Source organism: Monodelphis domestica, chromosome 5 (assembly GCF_027887165.1).
Source record: "Monodelphis domestica isolate mMonDom1 chromosome 5, mMonDom1.pri, whole genome shotgun sequence".
NCBI lineage: Eukaryota > Metazoa > Chordata > Mammalia > Didelphimorphia > Didelphidae > Monodelphis > Monodelphis domestica.
In genome coordinates this window covers 147,668,547-147,687,632 of record NC_077231.1, presented here as the reverse complement: position 1 = coordinate 147,687,632, position 19,086 = coordinate 147,668,547, and the positions used below count along the sequence as shown (strand labels likewise).

General features: G+C 39.4%; 1 protein-coding gene and 1 pseudogene across 1 annotated transcript in view; both read right to left on the bottom strand.

Annotated features, from left to right (window-relative positions):
* ECHDC3 (enoyl-CoA hydratase domain containing 3) overlaps positions 1-19,086 on the bottom strand; it is a 107,674-nt gene that overhangs the window by 21,408 nt on the left and 67,180 nt on the right. The gene's annotated exons all lie outside the window — the stretch shown is intronic.
* Positions 6,502-12,087, bottom strand: LOC130454570 (L-lactate dehydrogenase A chain-like; annotated as a pseudogene).

Sequence of the window (19,086 nt, the reverse complement as noted above, 5' to 3'; positions counted from 1 at the left end):
AGTGCTGAATTGTCATCCCATCAGTGGTCACCACTCTATTTCCACTTTTAGCTTCTCTGTTCTTCCATCAGTCTCAAGCTTGGCAAAATCTAAAAGTCAGATTTGAAAAGACCTAAAAGAACCAAAATACAAATTCCCTTGAGGATTTATTTATAGGAAAATATTGACAAGAATTGCATGGGATGATAAGATATGACAGTGTTGTGATCTGAGCAGTGTCAGAGGAGCACAGAGTTGTAATTAGGATGGGTACCCGGAGCCTTGTCCAAGAACATTGATAGCATACACACCTCTTTAATATCTAAAACAACTGAAATTGGCATCTAGTTAGCAAGAACATTTAGTTAAAACTGGAAGCCACTAGATGTTTTTTTTTTCCTTTTTCCCCTTCAACAGAGTTCCATGATGCTTCTCTTCTTATACATTGGACAGCAACCTTCCCTAGCAGCAGCCTTAAAGGGTTCTGTAGTCATTGAATCTTCCTTCCCTCCTAGAAATGTTTTCCTCTCTTTGTGTCCCAGGGTCTCTTTACCTTCATCTAAAAATATGTGTTATATGTGTTGATTTGTGGGTAAAATTGCTTATTGCTTTTCCTAGGCACTAAAATTATAGTTATGGCTTGGGAGTAAATAACAAGATCCTGGATCCATCATGATGTAGCAGTGGTGGGTGGGGTAGGGATCAGGATTACTTAGTAATTCCTATTTGTACCTTACTGACTGATTTGTGGTCCCAAAGCATTTCCTAGTATAAATGCTCTTTTCCTACTCTGGGAAATAGTATCAAAGGATTTGTAATTGTCTTTATTCTTTGTTAAGCTCCAAGCCCTCAGCCAGAGATGGCACTTCTGGCAAAACACCTCATTGCTAGATCTCCTTCATAAACTTCAGAGGCCCTCTTTCTGTGATTAAGTTTGTGAAATACCAAAACGATTAAAAAAGTATTGAAGCCCAAGGAACAATTCTCCATCTAATAAATGGTCAAGGAATAGAAACAGGTAGTTTAATTTTCTTTCATTTTTTAAACCCTTACCTTCTGACTTAGAATTAATACGCATATTAATTCCAAGACAGAAGAGTACTAAGGGCCAGGGGAATGGAAGTTAAGTGATTTGCCCAGGGTCACACAGCTAGGAAGTATCTGAGGCCAGATTTGAACCCAGGATCTCTCATCTCTAGGCCTGGCTCTCAGTCCACTGAGCTATGTAGCTGCCCCCTTTCTTTTATTTTTTAAAAATAAATTTAATCAAATTTATTTAGACAAACCATTAATTTTTCCCAATGTAGAATAAAATGATGTTCTTTCATTTATTAGCATACATGTTCCTAGAATCTATTAACAAGTAAGTGGTAACAAACTACATTTTGCCACCTATATATAATCCATTTGGAGTGAAGTTACTATCACTATTTTATGGATAACCCCCCTGCCCTGGAAAAAAAGGAAGCAGAGAGCAAAATTGTTGGTACAGGTGTATAGAACCATTACTCTCAATTCTCAAGAGCTCTTTATACAGAAAGGCCACCAAATTTGGTCACTGTTGGAGCCCATCTCTACTTTCCTGTTGGTAATAAAGGTCTTTCGGTAGTTACCAGCTATCAGAAATTATTACTTTACTAAGTCTAAGTACTTAGGAGAGAATGGAAGGGAGAGTCTGACAAAAGATGAAGGCTCCAATCAAAGTCGCTGTCCAAGTAGTCAAAAGGGGGAAAGTGGCTTACTAGAATGAAATTCCTGAGCCTTATGACATTTCGCTCAAAGGTATTCCTATCAAGTTGTCTTTAAGAGATGAAAATAAAAAAATATGAATTTGGGAGAAAATGTTACATTTCTTAAGTTAACCGGAATCAAAGATAATAGATTAGTAAAGAATAGTTTCAACAAAGTGACTGTGTGGTGCATGGAAGAAATGAGTTTTGGAACATGTCATTTGTTAAATAAGAAAAACAACTAAGTGCCAAAAAGATAGGATACCTTGAGGTTTGCTGTAGAAGAAAAAATAGGACAATGGATACTAAAAAGCTTGTTTTTCACATGCTTTCACTCAGTAGTCAGGGGAAAGGGAGCAGATTTTTAAAAAAAAAAAACCTTTACCTTCCATATTAGAATCCATACCAAGTACTGATTCCAAGGCAGAAGAGCAGTAAGGGTTAGACCAGTATTGGGAGTGGAGAAATGGGAGGAAAGTGGAGGAAAGAATTCTCTCTCAGATACTGCCATGGAGACAATGGAGTTGAACCCTAACCACCTCATTATCTGAACTGCCATTTTCTCCATGTAGCTCCATTGTCAAACTCTTCTTCATTATCCTGTTTCCTTCCATAATCCTCATTATGTTTCCTTCTTCCTGGCTCTTGTCTTGCTCCTCAGCATCTTTCTTTTAGTCTTTCCTTCTTTTGCTTTGAAGCTTCTTTTTAACCTTTCTGTTCATGGCTGTGTATTTCTAGTGCTGCACTTCTGAAACTTTTTAGCGATCGAATGCCTTTCAACTCTTAAAAATTACTGAGGATCCAGAAGGGTTCTGTTTATGTGGGTTATATCTATGAATATTTACCATATTGTGACTGATCAATTGTAGCATATTTATTAATTCATTAATTTTTTTATTAAAACTAGCCATATTTTCAAAACAAAATAAGATAATTAGAACAATGGCATTATTTTACATATTTTTGCAAATCTCTTTAATGTCTGGCTTAATAGACTATAGCTAGATTCTCATGTGCTTCTACATCTACTCTGTTGTAATATGTTGTTTTTCTTGCAGTATATGAAGAAAATCTGGTCTCCCATATCTATAGTTAGATAAGAGAGGAGTATGTTAATCAGCAAATAATGTCTCAGTATCACTGGAAAATAGTTTTGACCTTCTCATGTGTCTTGAAAGGGTCTTTCCAGGGAACAAACTTAGAATGTATCTGGTCTAGGGCAATTTTCAAAGCATAACTGAATGGCTGAAACTCCATCTCTCCCATGTCTGTTAGTTCAATAATTGCATTTGTGGTCTTCCATTTCTCTTTCACATAAAAAGTTGTTAACCTAGGACAGTGATGGTAAATATATGGCATGCATGCCAAAGATGGCATACAGGCAGAGGGACTCAGGTGAAGCTCCTCCTTCCTTTTCTCCACCATGCCTGATGAAATTTTTTTGCATCACCTACCTTTCCTGCTTTCTCCCTCCCTGTGTGGGGTAAGGGGTGGAGTGGGGTGGGTCTGGCACTCAGTGGGGGTGGGGCATGGCACATGGTCTCTAAAAGCTTCACCATCATTGACCTAACATGGTGTATACCTATAGCACTAGCCCCTACTGGTCATCTGAGAGCTGGTGCTTGAGGCTATTTTGGAGATGTTGATGCTATTGGGAAGTGACTCCTTGATGATCCTGGTATAGACAGTGTTGGGTAGTTTCACATCCTCTGGCTTTTTTGTAGGAGTATCTCTCACTCATTAATGCCCCTCCTAAGTTCTGGGACAGAGGAGGTGTCCCAAGACAATTAATTGCACCTCAGAGGTTTACCTGACTTATTTCTCTACTAAGTTGCTCAGATGTCTACCCTCCCTGCTTTTGCATGTTGTTGACAACAATCCTAAAGAATTCTCCCTCCTGGTAAAGTAATAATGAGATGATAATGATGTCAGATAGATATAGATAGATTAAAGGATTTCCCATCTCTACATTCATTTCCTTTCACTTTTGCTGGCTTTTATTTAATGTCAATTCTAAAACTTTAGCTATGTTTATAGCATGTAACTAAAGACACAACACTAGTAATATATGATGACTGAGAGAAACATTTAAGGCTATGTAATTGGAATTGCTTTATTGCTTGATCATTTGTACAATGATAAAAGATTTGCATTTTGGGAGGGTTAAGAGGTTTCAGAACATCATTTCTGAGCAACCTCATCCCTTTGATCAGTTAGTCAGTCAATAAGTACTTATTAAACTATATGCTAAGCGCAGTGTTAAATGCTAAAGAAGGAAAGGAAACAAGCACTAGCTGAGCACTTACTATGTTCTAGGCACTGTGCTAAGTAATTCACAGATGTTATCTAGGAATATTTAAAAAAAAAAAGCAAAAGGCAGCCCTTATACTTAAAAGACTTATAGTCTAACTGGGGAGAAAATATGAAAACAACTTGTACAAACAAGATGCATACAGGATAAATTGGAGATAATCAGTAGAGGGAAGAGATCAGCAATTAAGAGGATCAGGATTGGGGTAGTTAGGTAGCACAGTGGCTAGAATGTCAGGCCTAGAATCTCAAAGTCCTGGGTTCAAATTTGGTCTCAGATACTTCCCAGCTTTGTGACCCTGGACAAGTCACTTAACCCCAATTGCCTAACCCTTACTGTTCTTTTGCCTTGAAACTGATACTCATTATCAATTCTAAGGCAGAAAGTAAGGGTTAAAAAAAAAAAGATGATCAGGACAGCTTCTTGTAGAAGGTGAGATTCTAGCTGAGACTTGAAGAAAGCCAGAGAAGCCAAGAGGCAGAGATGAAGAGGGAGAGAACTCCAGGCATAAGGGACAGCTATTTCCCTTAAAAAAAAAAATCCCTGTTTTCAGATGAACTCTTGTGCTTTCTAACAGTAAAAACATCTTCAGTCAATCTTCTCTGTACCTAACATCCAGTTTCATACTGATTCTGGGTAATGTGCCTACTCTAAGTAAATTTTGGAGGGAAGAAAATATTTTGCTCTCAAGATAAAAGTGCACTTAGAAAGTCAAAACAAAGGACCAACTTTCCGCGTGCAGGTCAATCCCATATTTTCAATTGCCCACAATACATCTCAATTGGATGACCTAGTGTTATTCAACATGTCTAAAAATCAAACCAGCAACTCTGCCCTCTCCTCCATCCTTCCCAACTGGCTCCTTTCCTCACCTTCCTTCTCCAACGTCAGTGACCCACCCCATCATTGTTAAATAAAAAGAGCCCACTTGTACAATAGATAAATGGCTCATAGTCAGTGGCAGAAGCCAGGGCCAGGCCCCTCTCTGACACTTGCTAGCTGGATGATCTTAGCAAGTTCCTTTCAATCATCTCTAAAACTAAGGAGGTGGAGATGATCTCCGAGATCCCTCTCCCTTCCAGATTTATGAGCTGTGGCAGGGATTGAGGATATTACAGAAAGATGGAATTACAACAGTAGCTGCTTTAGAGAAGCTCATAGTCTATCAGTTGTAACAAGATGTATATAGATAAGTATAGACTAAATACAGTGTAATTTTTTGCGAGGAGGAGGGCACTGTTAAATCCTTTCTAGTCATGAGCTCAAACAGGGTAGGAGGCAATAACTCACACGTAATAATCCTTGAATGCATCACATTTCACTTTTAAAATGAATCCTTTCCTATGTTTTCTTGTATATTTATTTGTGTTACGCATTTACCAATTTCATTTTAATCTGGTTCAGGCTACATTGAAGAGTGCCCTGGCTAACGTGAGGCTCTCCTGCCATGTTTGAGACCTCCACTCTGGGGTACCTAACATAGTGCCTTGCTTAGTGAGTTGAGAATGTCTTCTGGGTTTCACTCCTGCCTCTGTATTTCCAGTGCTACCACCCTGGTAAAGACTTTCTGCACCTTAAATCTGGATTATTTCCATTAACTTCTGCCTAGTATTCCTGTATGTACCCTCTTCCTGATTCAATTCAACTTGTGTACTATCATAAGTGCTTATATGCATATCATAAAAAAAGTTGAGAATCATTATGTTTTATCCAGTCCCATCTTCCTCAGCCTTCTTTTTTCCTATAGAAAGTCTTTTCTGGTTTTTTATAAAATTAGGGAATCCCTTGGTTCTGAGGTTTGTTCTCTAACTCAGCCTTTCCAAATTGGAAAACTGCTTCTTAGAAGTAGAAGTGATTGGCAGAAAATCCCAAGGGAACTTCAGTTTAATTAGAACCCCTGGCTGGGACAGGGTATTTAAATCATTGAACCACTTCTCTAAATTATTTTGAGTTAATCTTTAAAAGGTTTCCTCAAGGCCATAATAAGATTTTTCCTAACAAGAACCCTTTCTAAGCAACTCCATTAGGGATTTTATCACAAAATTCCCAACTACTTTCTATTTTGTCAGTGTATTAAGGAGGGCCTGACACCCATCGACAGACTCTTTATTATGATAAAATTATCAAGCAAAAGATAGCTTTTATTCTAGGCTAAATTTTATGAATAATTGCCTCAATGGTCTATTCCTATTTGCTAGTATAGACACAGTATATAAATGTGTTAATACTAACTAATTTTTCTTTAGAGGTAGAAAGTTTTTTCCTTTCTTCAAAATATGTATTTATGTATTTGTACATACTTTATACGTTTTCTAGGCCTATTTAAGTATTCTTTTTATAAGCGCTTATAGAAAGAAATGAACATGAATTAAAATATAACAATTTTTGAAAATTAAAAAAACAACTTGTATACTATTGATAGATAGTAATAATAATAGCTAACATTATATTAGATACTAAGTGCTTTATAATTATGATCTCATTTTATCCTTACAACAACCCTGAAAGGTAGGCACTATTATTATCCACATGTTACAGATAGGAAACTGAGGCAGAGTTAAGGGACTTGCCTAGAGTCGCATATCTAGGAAGTATCTGGGGTTGAATTTGAACTCAGGTTTTCCTGACTCTTGGTCAGTGCTCTACCCCACTGTGTTACCTAGCTTCCCCTATAATAGCTAGCATTCTAGTGCTTTACAATTATCTCATTTGATCCTTATAACAATGCAATGAGGTAGGTGCTATTAGTATCCATGTTTTACAGATAAGGAAACTGAGGTATAGGAAGGTTAAAGTGATGTTGCCAGGGTAAGTGCTCAAGGGTTCCTTTTAAACCCTGCTTTCATTTTTTGGTAACTTGCCTGTGCAAGTACTTCCACTGGCTTTCTGCTGCTTACCAAGTCAATCCAAATCCCTTTGCCTGCATTTTGATCTGACCTATTCAATCATTTACTACTACTTCTGGTCTCGGCTCTGGTGAATCCAATGTAGTACTTCCTTTGGGAGTTAGACCTCTTCTTCCTTCCCCACTTACCAAGTTGGCACTTGCAAGCTGCAGATTTGGGTTCCCTAGATAAAGCTTACTTCCCCAAATTCAAAAGGTCCCCTGTGACTCTGAACTTTTAAAATTATAAGTCACAAACCCCCACCAGTGTGCTTACTTTGAATTGTCAGCCATGTGAGATTTAAATCAATATCCAACAACTCCAAGTATTATAGTTTATAAAGTTTATTAATAATGACTTGAAGTAGAAAGAAAATAAACTAAAAGTAGTACAAACCTAATCGTTTAATAAAAAGTAAACCCACATGTGTAGATTCTCCTCTCTGTCATAAAGCCAGCTTCTGCAGCTGCAGCCTGGTGAAAAAAAGAGCAAGAGGCGGGGCTACACAAAACTTATATCCTCCCTACATTAGCACATAACATCACAGGGAACATGGGAAGCTAGGATTTAGAGTTCTGGGGAGCAAATTCTAATTACACAATCCCCCCTGTGATTCCATTGGAAAACTAGCATGTAGAAATATCCCAGATTTACATGCCTAGTTTCCCCAATGAATCACTACACATAACCAACTTATATCTCTAAAAATCTTTAACTAGAGGTACATACAAGATTGCAGTTTCTTTCTTTTTTTAAGTTATTTGTTGTTTATTTAACATTTGGGTTAGTATGACACTTGAGGAATTGGTTGGATTGTTGTACTCCCCTCACTCCTAATTAAGAGTAATCTAGGCAATATTGTCAGTAAAGGTTGCCTAATTGGGTTGTTTGTTCCTTGAGGGAAAGGAGATTTAGAAACGGCTCTCCTAGCCAGGACCTTAGAGCCCTGTTGCTAAGTTAAAACAGCTGTGTTCTATCTAAATTAAGGTGAGAGGGGGGAAAAATCCAAATTTACTTACCTCTACAGTTGATCAAAATAAGTTATTAAAAGCTGACTTCAGGAAGTAATAAAGAAAGGAAAGAGATTTCACAGAAATTTGGGGGTTCTCATCACACCCTTTGTGGATTAGCCAGACTATAAGGATTTTAGGGTTGTGACCTAAACTAAATTAATTTTGGTTGCCAGAGGATATCCCAAATAAAATACCCAAGTCAGCTGGAAATTTATGGTGATTTTAATTAATATAGAGGAAAGAACTTAAGGAGAAGGGAGAGGAAAAGGTATAGGATTTCTCCTGCCTGGTCTGTGCCAGAGGGAAGATTAGTGGCTTTTTAAGAGGATAGTGTTGGAAGGTAAAGGAGAAAGGAATCAGCCTAAAACTCCAAGAGGGCTCAGCTAAGATGCCTGAACTTGAACTAGCTACTCAGCTTCTCCCAGTATAGTATCAAGGGAAACTCACCGCCAAACTGGATAATAGCTGCCACCATGCCAAGATGACAGAACACTTAGCACACTGCCAGCCAGAGCCACCTCTCCAGGGAAAGAGTCCCCAGAGAGGAAGTGATGCCAAATATATAGACGGTTTTACATCACTTTCCTGTGTCTCATTTGTACAATGGTAGCTTAAGTTTGACTTAAATGACTTAAGACAGCCCAGGGGTCTGTCAGCTGTTTCTGATTTGTCATTTTGCTAGCACATGTCTATCAAAGGCCATCCTTCTCAACACTTAATCCTTAAGTATGGGTGTAAACATTCCTGATTTTGTTAGACTAAGTATCTTCATTGTTACAATCAGGAGATAGCTAAATCCAATCTTCACAGTACCTATATAGATCCTTTTTATATAATTGAAATGTACAACTATTGATATGCATATATATATGTATATACATATATACATGTATATTAGACAGAACTGGGTCCTTAGGAAAAGTGATGCATGGGGCTATACTGTAGAACCCTAATGGGTAAGGGGGACCCAAAGGTAATCAATGCATCAGCAGAGTATTACTACTACATGGTGGTGTGAATCCAGGAACCAAAAACTGACTTTGGGATCTAAGGGAACTGGAAACTGGCAGCACCTACAAGGCAGACAGTAACACACCTGTGGGGAGCTGGCTTAGCTTGACCACAAGCACTTTGTGACTTTGGTACAAGACAAGTCATACCCAGCATCACTGTGCAAATAACAGGGTTTAACAAGTAGGAGTCACTGTACTATTCCCCATCTAACTTTAGGAGGAGACCAGAGTGTGTTCATAGGTTTTATATTTCTGCTTTTTATAGATGTTGTATCACTCATCAGAGGAAGGATTCGACTCATTTGAAATGTGCATCATACATAATCCCTTAACCACTATCATGTTCTCTAGATAGTAAAGTGGAAGCGTATTAGAAGGCTTTAAAACTGCAGTTCCTTCTGGATCCCCCAAAGAGTGTCTGCACTCTGCTTTAAACGGGCTTCTTCCTCCAGAGTCAGGGTAAGCTTCACCACATCTGAAATGCCATTCTGCCCCACAATACATGGAACACTAAGGAAGACATCTTCATTAATGCCATATAGGCCCTTAATCATGGTGGAAATCAGATGCACTCTCCTAAGATTCTTCATGATGCTTTCTGCCAGGTCTGCCACTGGCTAATGGACTAGGAAGTGTAGCTCTTCAACTTGATCACCTCATAAGCACATTCAACTACTTGTTTATGAACATCTTTCCAATGCTCTGAATCACCATCAGTTCTTAGAACAGGATGAAGACTCTTCAGAGAGACACCAGCAACATTCACACCACTCCATACAGGAATACTTGAGTCTCCATGTTCCCCAAGGATCCATCCATGACAACTTGAAGAGTGGATACTGAGTTTCTCACCCATCAGGTAACTGAAATGGGCAGAATCCAGATTGCAACCTCTTACAATAACACGGTTTTTAGGAAAGGCCACTTAGCTTCCAGGCCACATATGTTAAAATATCTACTGGATTGGAGACAACAAGCAACTTGCAATAGGGCTGTATTTAACAATATTGGGAATGATGAACTTAAAGATATTCACATTATACTGGACTAAATTAAGATGACTTTCTCCTTCCTGCTGACATGCCCCAGCAGTAATCACAACCAGCTTTGAGTTTGCAGTCACAGCATAGTCTTTGCTAGAGACAATCTTTGGTGTTTTGAGGAAAAGGCTGCCATGTTGGAGATCCATCATTTCTTTCTTTAGTTTGTCTTCTATAACATGAACTAAAGCAAGTTTATCAGCCAAATCCTTAATTAAGATGCTGATGGCACATGCCATGCCACCTGCATCAACAGTTATCGTGTTATGGGGAGTCTGGTCTTCCTTAAGGACATTCACAATCAGCTGATCCTTGATGGTTCCCATCTTCTTGGGGGAGAGAATCTAAGATTGCTGGTCAAGCTATGAAGAAGTCAGAGATGTATGTGAGACAGCTGCTCCCAGACTCATGCAATATTGTACTTTCTAAAGGGAAATTATAATAATATGGGGATAAGAGGGAAATAAAAGAGAAAGAGAACAAAACCAATGTTAGGTGCATTGACAAAAAGCCAATGTGGGGGGGGTGTCTCCTTTGGCATACGAGTGTACATTCAAAATAAATGCGTTCAACCCTCCATAGTTTGATCCACTACATCCCAAAGTTCATTTTGGATCTTTTGGTGCAGTGTGTGTGGTTTCTGCAGGCATCTCCATGGTGCCTGCTCCAAATAGTTCACTTTCTTGATTTGGGAGGTAGAAAGTTTCTTATCCTAAAATTACTCTCAAACAAGAAGAATGTTTATGACAATAATACATCTAGGAGAGACAATTAGACCAAAGCATGGGGTATTTGCCAAGATGCTTATAAAGCAGCTGAGCCTGATTCAACTTGGCCATCTGTTATTTTAGACTAGATTCAACAGTTGGAAAAAAATGAAGTTTATTTGACCATGGAACAGAAAGGGTATTCAAGAAGGAAATTGCAGTCTTTCACATGGGTAGACATGTACCACTTATCTCTATATAGAAATATATCCAGCCACCAGAAAATGATCTGGTAACTCATGTGGCTTTGGGACAGCATTGGTAGAAGAGTTACTATATAGCATTCCTCCTAATACCTGGGGCACACTGTCTCAGAAATACAAACTGAAACAGCATGGAAAGTGAACTCAAACTTACAGTATACTGGAAGTAAGTCATACATGTAGGAAATATATAGGAGGTAAAGACAAGATATGTTATAGTAGTCCAGAGAAAGTGGTCAATTCGAATGAAGGAGATAAAGCTCCACAGAGGTGACAGTACTTGAAATGCACATTGGAAAATGCATCCTATCTAGATAGGGAGAGAGACAGAAAAGAGCAGGTCGTGTTTGGGCATTAAGAACATTTTGGCTGGAATAATGAAGGCTATTAGAGGATTCTGAGACATAAAAGTCATTCTTGCTTGGCATGGCACTACTTGCTTATAATCTCTCCTACTGAGGAGGTTGAAGCTGATGGCTTGAGCTCAGGAGTTTGGAACCATATATCATTTTCTTAACATCTTATAATCCAGATAGGACTAGATCCAGGTTATCTCTACTAAGTCTAGTACCAAAATGGTCAACCTTCAGAATTATGATGGGGAAAACCACCAAACTACCTAAGAATGGATGTATTTTCTAGATCTGAAAAAGAGCAGCTCCAAGCTTCTGGGCTGATCAACAGTGAGATTGAGCTAGTGAATGACGGGCCCCTGTGCTTCCAGCCTAAGTAAGAAAAGAAGATTTGACTGGAGACACACAGAGATAGAGAGGGAGAGACAGATAAACAGAAAAACAGAATGGGAAAAAAACCAGACATAGACACAGACGTAGAGACACAGAGAGAAATAAGAGTTTGGAGTACATGACTGGGAATTTCAGAGTGAAGTTAGAATTAGAAATAGATTTGGGAGTATTTAGCATAGTTAAAGTCATTAGAGGGGATTCAGTCACTGAAGGAAATGGCAGAAAGAAGAGCAGAGGGTCAATAATTAAACCTTTTAGAACATTCTTTAGGAAATGTTTACATTTTGGACTGAGAGAGAAGAGAAATGGAGGGGGAAGAGGAACAGTGGTCAGAGAAAGACTATTAAGAGAGGTAAGAAGAGACACTATATAAATATTTCAATATCAATATTTCATAGGATCATAGATTTAGAACTGGTGAGAACCTTAAAAGTCATTAAATCCAACTCCCTTTACTTTTTGGATAAGAAACTGAGAACCCAATTGTCCCAGTGACTTGACCAGAGTTATGTTTTTGTTCAATTGTGTCCAACTCTTCATGAGCCCTTTTGAGACTGTCTTGGTAAAGATACTGGAGTAGTTTGCCATTTCCTTGTCTAACTCATTTCTACCTATATGGAAACTGAGAAAATAGGGTTAAGTGACTTGTCTAGGGTCACAAAGCTAGGAAGTATCTGAGGCCGTATTTGAACTCAGGTCTTCCTGACTCCAGGCCTGGCATTCTATCCACTGTGTTACCTAACTGTCCATAGTTATACAGATTCTAAGAGGCAGAGGAAGAATTTTAGTCTGGGTCCTGACTCCAGAGTTAATCAGTGTGCTTCCCATCACAGCAAACATAGAAGAAGTCAAGAGAGAAGAGTTTTGAGGGAGGTATGGGTGGGGTGGGAGTGGGGGTTGTATAGATTGTGCCAAATACTGCTGTCAAGGCAAAAAAAGGTCACCAGATTAAAAGGTCACTGGTGACCTTTGAGAGATCAGTCTCAGTAGGAGAGAGGAAGTCGAAGCCACATAACAGGGTGTTAAGAAAAGAGCAAGTGACAAGGAAGGGGAAACATAGAGTACATCCTTAGAAAAGGCTGGCATTGAAAGGTAGGGAAAAAACAGAGCAGTTGCTAGAGTAGGCAGGAAAGGGTTTTTTCAGGAGGGGAGAGACTTGTGCATAGTCAAAGGGAGGAAAGACGTAGATTAAAGAGGCTAATGGCAATGCTCAGCTCTGAATCAATATGGCAAGTCTGCCACCTAACAGGAAATCAAGATGCTAGGAATGTCTGACTAGCTGTACAGGAACTCCTGGAATATTTCCCATTCAGGGTTGGGGATGATAAGCTTAGAGTACCCTGAGGACAAAAAGGTGAACTCATTCTAGAAGAAGATCGCTGATCTGGTGCTAGAATGTACCTCAGAGACAATCTAATCTAACCCCTTCATTTTATAGATGAGAAAACTGGGTCTAGGGAATTTAATTTTTCCAAGTTCAAACACTGATGGGATTTGAACTCAGATCTTCTAACACTATCCAACCAACAGTTACATGTTTATTTTCAGAATATATGAATCACAAGATACTGAAGGGAGGGGAAAATGGTGAAAGCAATCCGGAACACCCACAACCAACATTTTGTGGTCACTTCTGGGAAAATCCTTATTGCAGAGATTACTGTGTAAAAGTTTAACCCCAGGAAATCAAAGGGCTGAAACTAAAACAGAGACCATCTTTCCTTCCTCCCTTCCTCCCATTTTTTTCTTAGCTTTTGAAATTTCTTTAAAAAATTTTTATTGATGTCTTTTGTTTTTAGAACATTTATTTCTAAATACATCTGTGTCTTCTCCTCAGTGAACCATCTCTTAGATTTAAAAAGAAAGAGGGAAAAAAAGCAAGTTACCAAAACTAAAAGTGCATATTGACATTAGCTTACATATAGGTAACATTCCTCTTCCACATTTCTTCACCTCTGCAATGAGGGACCTTTCTGTCTTCTGTGTGATGTGTCTGCTATATGCAAGTACTTTTCTAAGTTCTGGGGCAAAGTAAAAAAAGATAATTGTGACAAGATCTGTGCCCTCATGGAGCTTGAGGGCACCATTTAAGCCATTTCTAGTACGAAGGGATATACTATTTTAAAACAGCCAGAAAATGACTCTCTGCTTCCTTAGGTGGGAAATAAACGCAGAAAGAGACAATACATTGGATGCTGCTATTGGTCTAAGGTCTGTGTGATCAACCTGCCTTGAGATCAGCTATTTTGCAGTGCTGCTGAGTAGGAAGAAATATAGTCAAAGTTATCCCTTTTAAGCTTGAGAAACTGAGGAAATTAAAGTCAGTCTCAAAGTACCCTGTAGCAGTGTTGGTCAATGGGTGGCAGGGTATTTGCCAGAATTAGAGAGAATTTTGGCAATGAAAGCAAAGCAAAACCAACCAAAAAACAAGTATCAGACCACTCTAACCAAAAAATTGCTAAGAGGAGAGATCTCCATTCTTAGAGCAGCAATGGCTATTCCAGGATTGTCAGTCCCACTGAATTCTGGGTAATAGACCCATTTGGGAAAGTACTGAAAGAACATGTATAATTTTTCAGAGTGGGGACACTCCAAAAGTCCTTTATTCCATGAATACTTACAGTTATGTGCAAGAAAGTGGCCATTAATAATTCAGTCCAGACCTTGTGCTAAAGCAAAAGCTCTTCTTGTTTATTCTGTATAAAGATGGAGTGATAAAATATGAAATGGATCTCTCCTGGGTTTTTCCAGCTCATAGGATCTCTATTTAGAATTAGGGACAGTTTTTGATGTCTGTATTCCTTGATACTATGAAGGTATAAAGACAAATTTTAGTGATAATGAATTTCCCCCCACTTCTGATCCATGCTTTAATCTTTATAAAAACTCCATGAAAGGGGATCAGAGATTGTCAGCAAGCTCCAGAGGCCTTTAGGGACACTGGATCAGCAAACATAGTCCAAATCAGTGCAATGCTCTGTATGTCTTGTGGTCAGTTACAAACTCTAATACTGAATACACAACAGTAAGAAGAAAAGGAGGACCCATCTGGCATCTAAATTTATATTCTTGGATTTCTTAGGATCATAGGAGTTCAATCTGCATAGTTCTCTCTACAGGTGCCCAAACTAGACAGATTTCTTAAGATCATAGGAGTTTAACTGGCACAGTTTCCCCCAAGGGACCCCAAAATGTCACCTTGTAAAAATCAGATTCTCTGGAAGATGAATGAGAAGATGTGGTACAGTTGCACTGGGAACCAGAGGAGGAGAAACCACTTGGAGGAACATTTGGAAAGAAAAGGAATGTATAGGACAATTGCTGGTAGGGAGAAAAGAGGGAAATCAATGTCAACAAATTAGAAAGCATTTAAGTACCTACTGCAAAGTTTATTTTTATGTTGATCAAAGTTTTTTGATGTCTTTTGTATTGTGTACCACTATGGCCATCTTGCCATCCACTTAGATGCTGCTGAAACTTCTAAGATGGACCTCTACAGACCACACCACTCTATTTTGTAACTTTCTCTATGGGTCTGTGCTATCTTGACTGATGAGAGATCACTATATCTAGACAGCAGCAGCTCTAGCCAATGCTTCCATTCCCAACTTCTGGCCATCTGCTCTGCCACTGAAGTAACCCCTCTGTCCCAATTCTCATTCCATTTTACCACTTGCTCTGGAAACAGGAATAAACTCAACACTCCTCATTGTTTCTGGAAAAGGCCTATCAGCTGATTACCATTTTGTTCTGCTCACCATACCTGCAACTTCTTACATCAAAACCCCACTTCCCTGACCATTATTTCTCTCTATGTGTGACCTCCATCTGGGGTGTCCGGGGTGTCAAGGAAAGACTAATATCTCCAGTATGAGGGCTTGCTGAGCCCTTTTCCAGGGTTGCTTTCCTCTTTTGGTGTCTACCAACCATCCAGTTTTCCCCTGTGGATCCAAGAAGCTGTAACATGGTCAGTGGTTACACTCTGGTAAACTGTCTCAGTAAGCAGGCTAAACCAGTTGAAGGCAATCTACAGCCTTCATATCCATTGGTGAATCAGTGGGGTGTCTACTCCAGGAATGTGAAGACTTCCTAGGGGAAGCTAGGGGCACATGACAACAGTTTGTTTTGGTGGCCATGAAGGCAGCTGAAACAGGTGCTATAGAGTACCCAGAGCTTGGTTAGACACTGAAGAAGCCAAAGTCATCTACTGCATCTCTAGCCATTACCAGCTATCTTGACTTTCCCCTTGCTGATTGGACTTTGAAGACTCTGGAAGAAGGACTAAGGCTACTGTGCTGCACTTAAATCTGATTTATGTGAGAGACAAAAAGACATCCCCTGTGAGGTTATTTTGATCCTCTTCAAGTATGAAGGACAACCAATCAACCTATCTTCATCCAATAGAATGGAGGTTCCTTGAGGGCAGAGACTGTCTTAATTTGCTTTTTGTATCCTCAGCCTTGAGCACAGTGCTTGACATATCAATATTTTTCATTCATTCATTTCCCGATGTTTACCATTCCCCCATTGACTCCTCCCTTCTGAAGAGAACAATAGTTCAGCAAACAAATTGATTGACAACCAATGCAACGTTCTGTATTTTTAGTGTCCAACCTTCTACAGAAAGAAGTGTGTTTTGTTATCTAGTGTTTTGGGTTTTGGGTTTATTTGTTTTTGGTAGGGAGATGATGGTGGAGTTTGGACATTGCAATCAATCTGTTTTCATTTTGCTTGTAGTCATTTGCAGCATGTCATCTTCCCCACTGTGGCCCACTCTCATCTCTGGACCATAAGCCCCTTTAGGGCAGAGACCGATCTCACTTTGGTATCTGTATCCCCAATGCCTAACACAGTGACTGGTAAATAGAAGGCATTTAATAAAAGCTAGCTGGTTGTCTAATATTGCGAACCTCCATTGGAGCCCAAGAGGTTAGAATACTCCCCTACTCTCTCTCCTAAAAGGCTTCTCTGCTCTGGATTCAGACATATAGTTCACACCAGGCTCAGGCCTGGGCAGTCATGGATTCTAAGGAGAACTTTTCCATCTCTAACTGGAGATCCCTTGTCCAAGGGTCCAAGATTTATTTAGAGCACAGAGCAGGAACACTACTAGCAAATGACTAGTACTCTTTGGCTGCTCTGGTTTTTTTTTTTAATTTAATTAGTTAACTTAGAATATGTTCCCATGGTTACAAGATTCACGTTCTTTCCCTCCCCTCCTCTCAACCCCCCTCCCATAGCTGATGTGCAATTCCACTGGGTTTTACATGTGTCATTGATCAAGACCTATTTCCATATTATTGATATTTGCACTAGGGTGATCATTTAGAGTCTACATCCCCAGTCATATCCCCATCAACCCATGTGATCAAGCAGTTGTTTTTCTTTTTAGTTTTTTTAAACCCTTACCTTCCATCTTGGAATCAGTACTGTGTATAGGCTCCAAGGCAGAAGAGTGGTAAGGGCTAGGCAATGGGGATTAAGTGACTTGCCCAGGGTCACACAGCTGGGAAGTGTCTGAGGCCAGATTTGAACCCAGGACCTCCTGTCTCTAGGCCTGGCTTTCAATCCACTGAGCTACCCAGCTGCCCCCAAGCAATTGTTTTTCTTCTGTGTTTCTATTCCCACAGTTTTTCCTCTGAATGTGGATCTGCTCAGTCTTTTAAATGAAACTCCCTGGTTTGGTGTTAGGTATATGCAGACAGCCTCCACTTGTATTTGGTACTTTCATGACCATGTACAAAGGTTTTTAGGGATCCTTCAGTCTCTCAATTCCAAAAACCTTTCTCCTCTCCCTTACAAATTAGTGGGGATTTGGGAAGGGACCGAGACAAGGAATCTACTACAGTCCAACTCTTACTACATAAATACATGTCTGAATAATTTTTTTCATTAAAACTCCCTTTACATTTATTTCATGTTTCTTTGAAATCACAGAAATTAGGTGGGGAGACAAGTTCAGCCATAGAACACAGTCTCCCCAAATTCTTAGCTAGGGAATAGGAGGAGGATAAGACTTATACATCATTTACAAAGGAATTTAGTAAAGGGGCTTAAGCCCCCGGCCAGGCAGGAATCAAGGACAGCAATCCCATGAGTCCATGGCATCAAAAATACATCTTACCTGGTTTTGAACTCTTTGGCATTTATTCTTGCTTGATATTAGCGAAATGAATACTTGAATCCACAAGTGAGAGTGGGGTGAAAGCTGGACACAAGGTCGGAATACAAGTACTAGAAAGGGCTCTTGGCAAGCAGTGTGACCTAGTGGACAGTAAACCAGTCATAAAGCCAGGAAGCCCTAAGTCAATTCCCCCACCCCTGACAGTGTGACCCTAGGCAGGTCACTTAATCTTTCACTGACAACATAAGCCTCTACTATCAAAAATTACAGAGTACATGCTGTACAGCATTGGTAGAAGTTAATTTTCTCACTGAATATTCTCTCTCCCAATGAAATCACAGCTCTGGTTAAACAAAATTCAGCCCTGTCCTTTGTATGTATGAGTTCTGGGGACTCACCTCATATTCAAAATATTCACAATAGCTTAATTTTCTCAAATGCTGATAATTAAAAAAAAAAAAACCTTTCTCATCTGTCTTGGTAACAACTCTAAGACAGAAGGGTAAGGGCAAGGCAAACAGGGTTAAAGTGACTTGCCCAGGGTCAAACAGGTAGGAAGTGTCTGAGGTCAGATTTGAACCCAGGTCTTCCCGAGGAAGTGAGGTTCAGCTCGGGCTGCAGCCACTACCAAGAAGCTTCTTGCAATGAAACAGTGTTCCTAGATCCCCAACATTCTGTTTAACCCCCAAACAGAAGATCAACTTGACTGGGATATGATGTTAAAACTGGCATGAATGGAGAATGTAACAAATGTGAGAGAGTCCTCTCTTTTTTAGGCTGAGGAAATTGTAGCTCAGGGCACTGTATAAGTGAACTTCCCCTCCACTGTTCTAGCCATTGCTTTTCTGGTCCATGCATTGCATGGATGTGTTTATCAGTAAAATGATTTCGAATACATATGTATCTCTTCCACCTTTGTACAGCCTCTTTCCTGATTCCATGTCAGCATACTAGCTGGTGGTTCTCATTTGATGAAGCGTTACGGGTAAATTCACCGAAGGATGATGGAGCCCTCATGGATCAAGCATTATTTGGGTGGCAAAGATGACACAGACTCTGTGCCACATTGCTTTGAGAGCCCTCTACAAAGCACAGCATGAGGAACAATTAATTATGGTCTTGACTAGGCTTTCATGGAATTTAGAGTCCTTCCAAGGAATGCTGACTAGTACTTTTCATTGATCCCAAACCAATTTGGCCCAGTGGGTTCTTCTTCCTAATATGTTTTTGGAACAGCATGTATTTCTTCCTTTTTTTAAAAATATATTTCTTTTC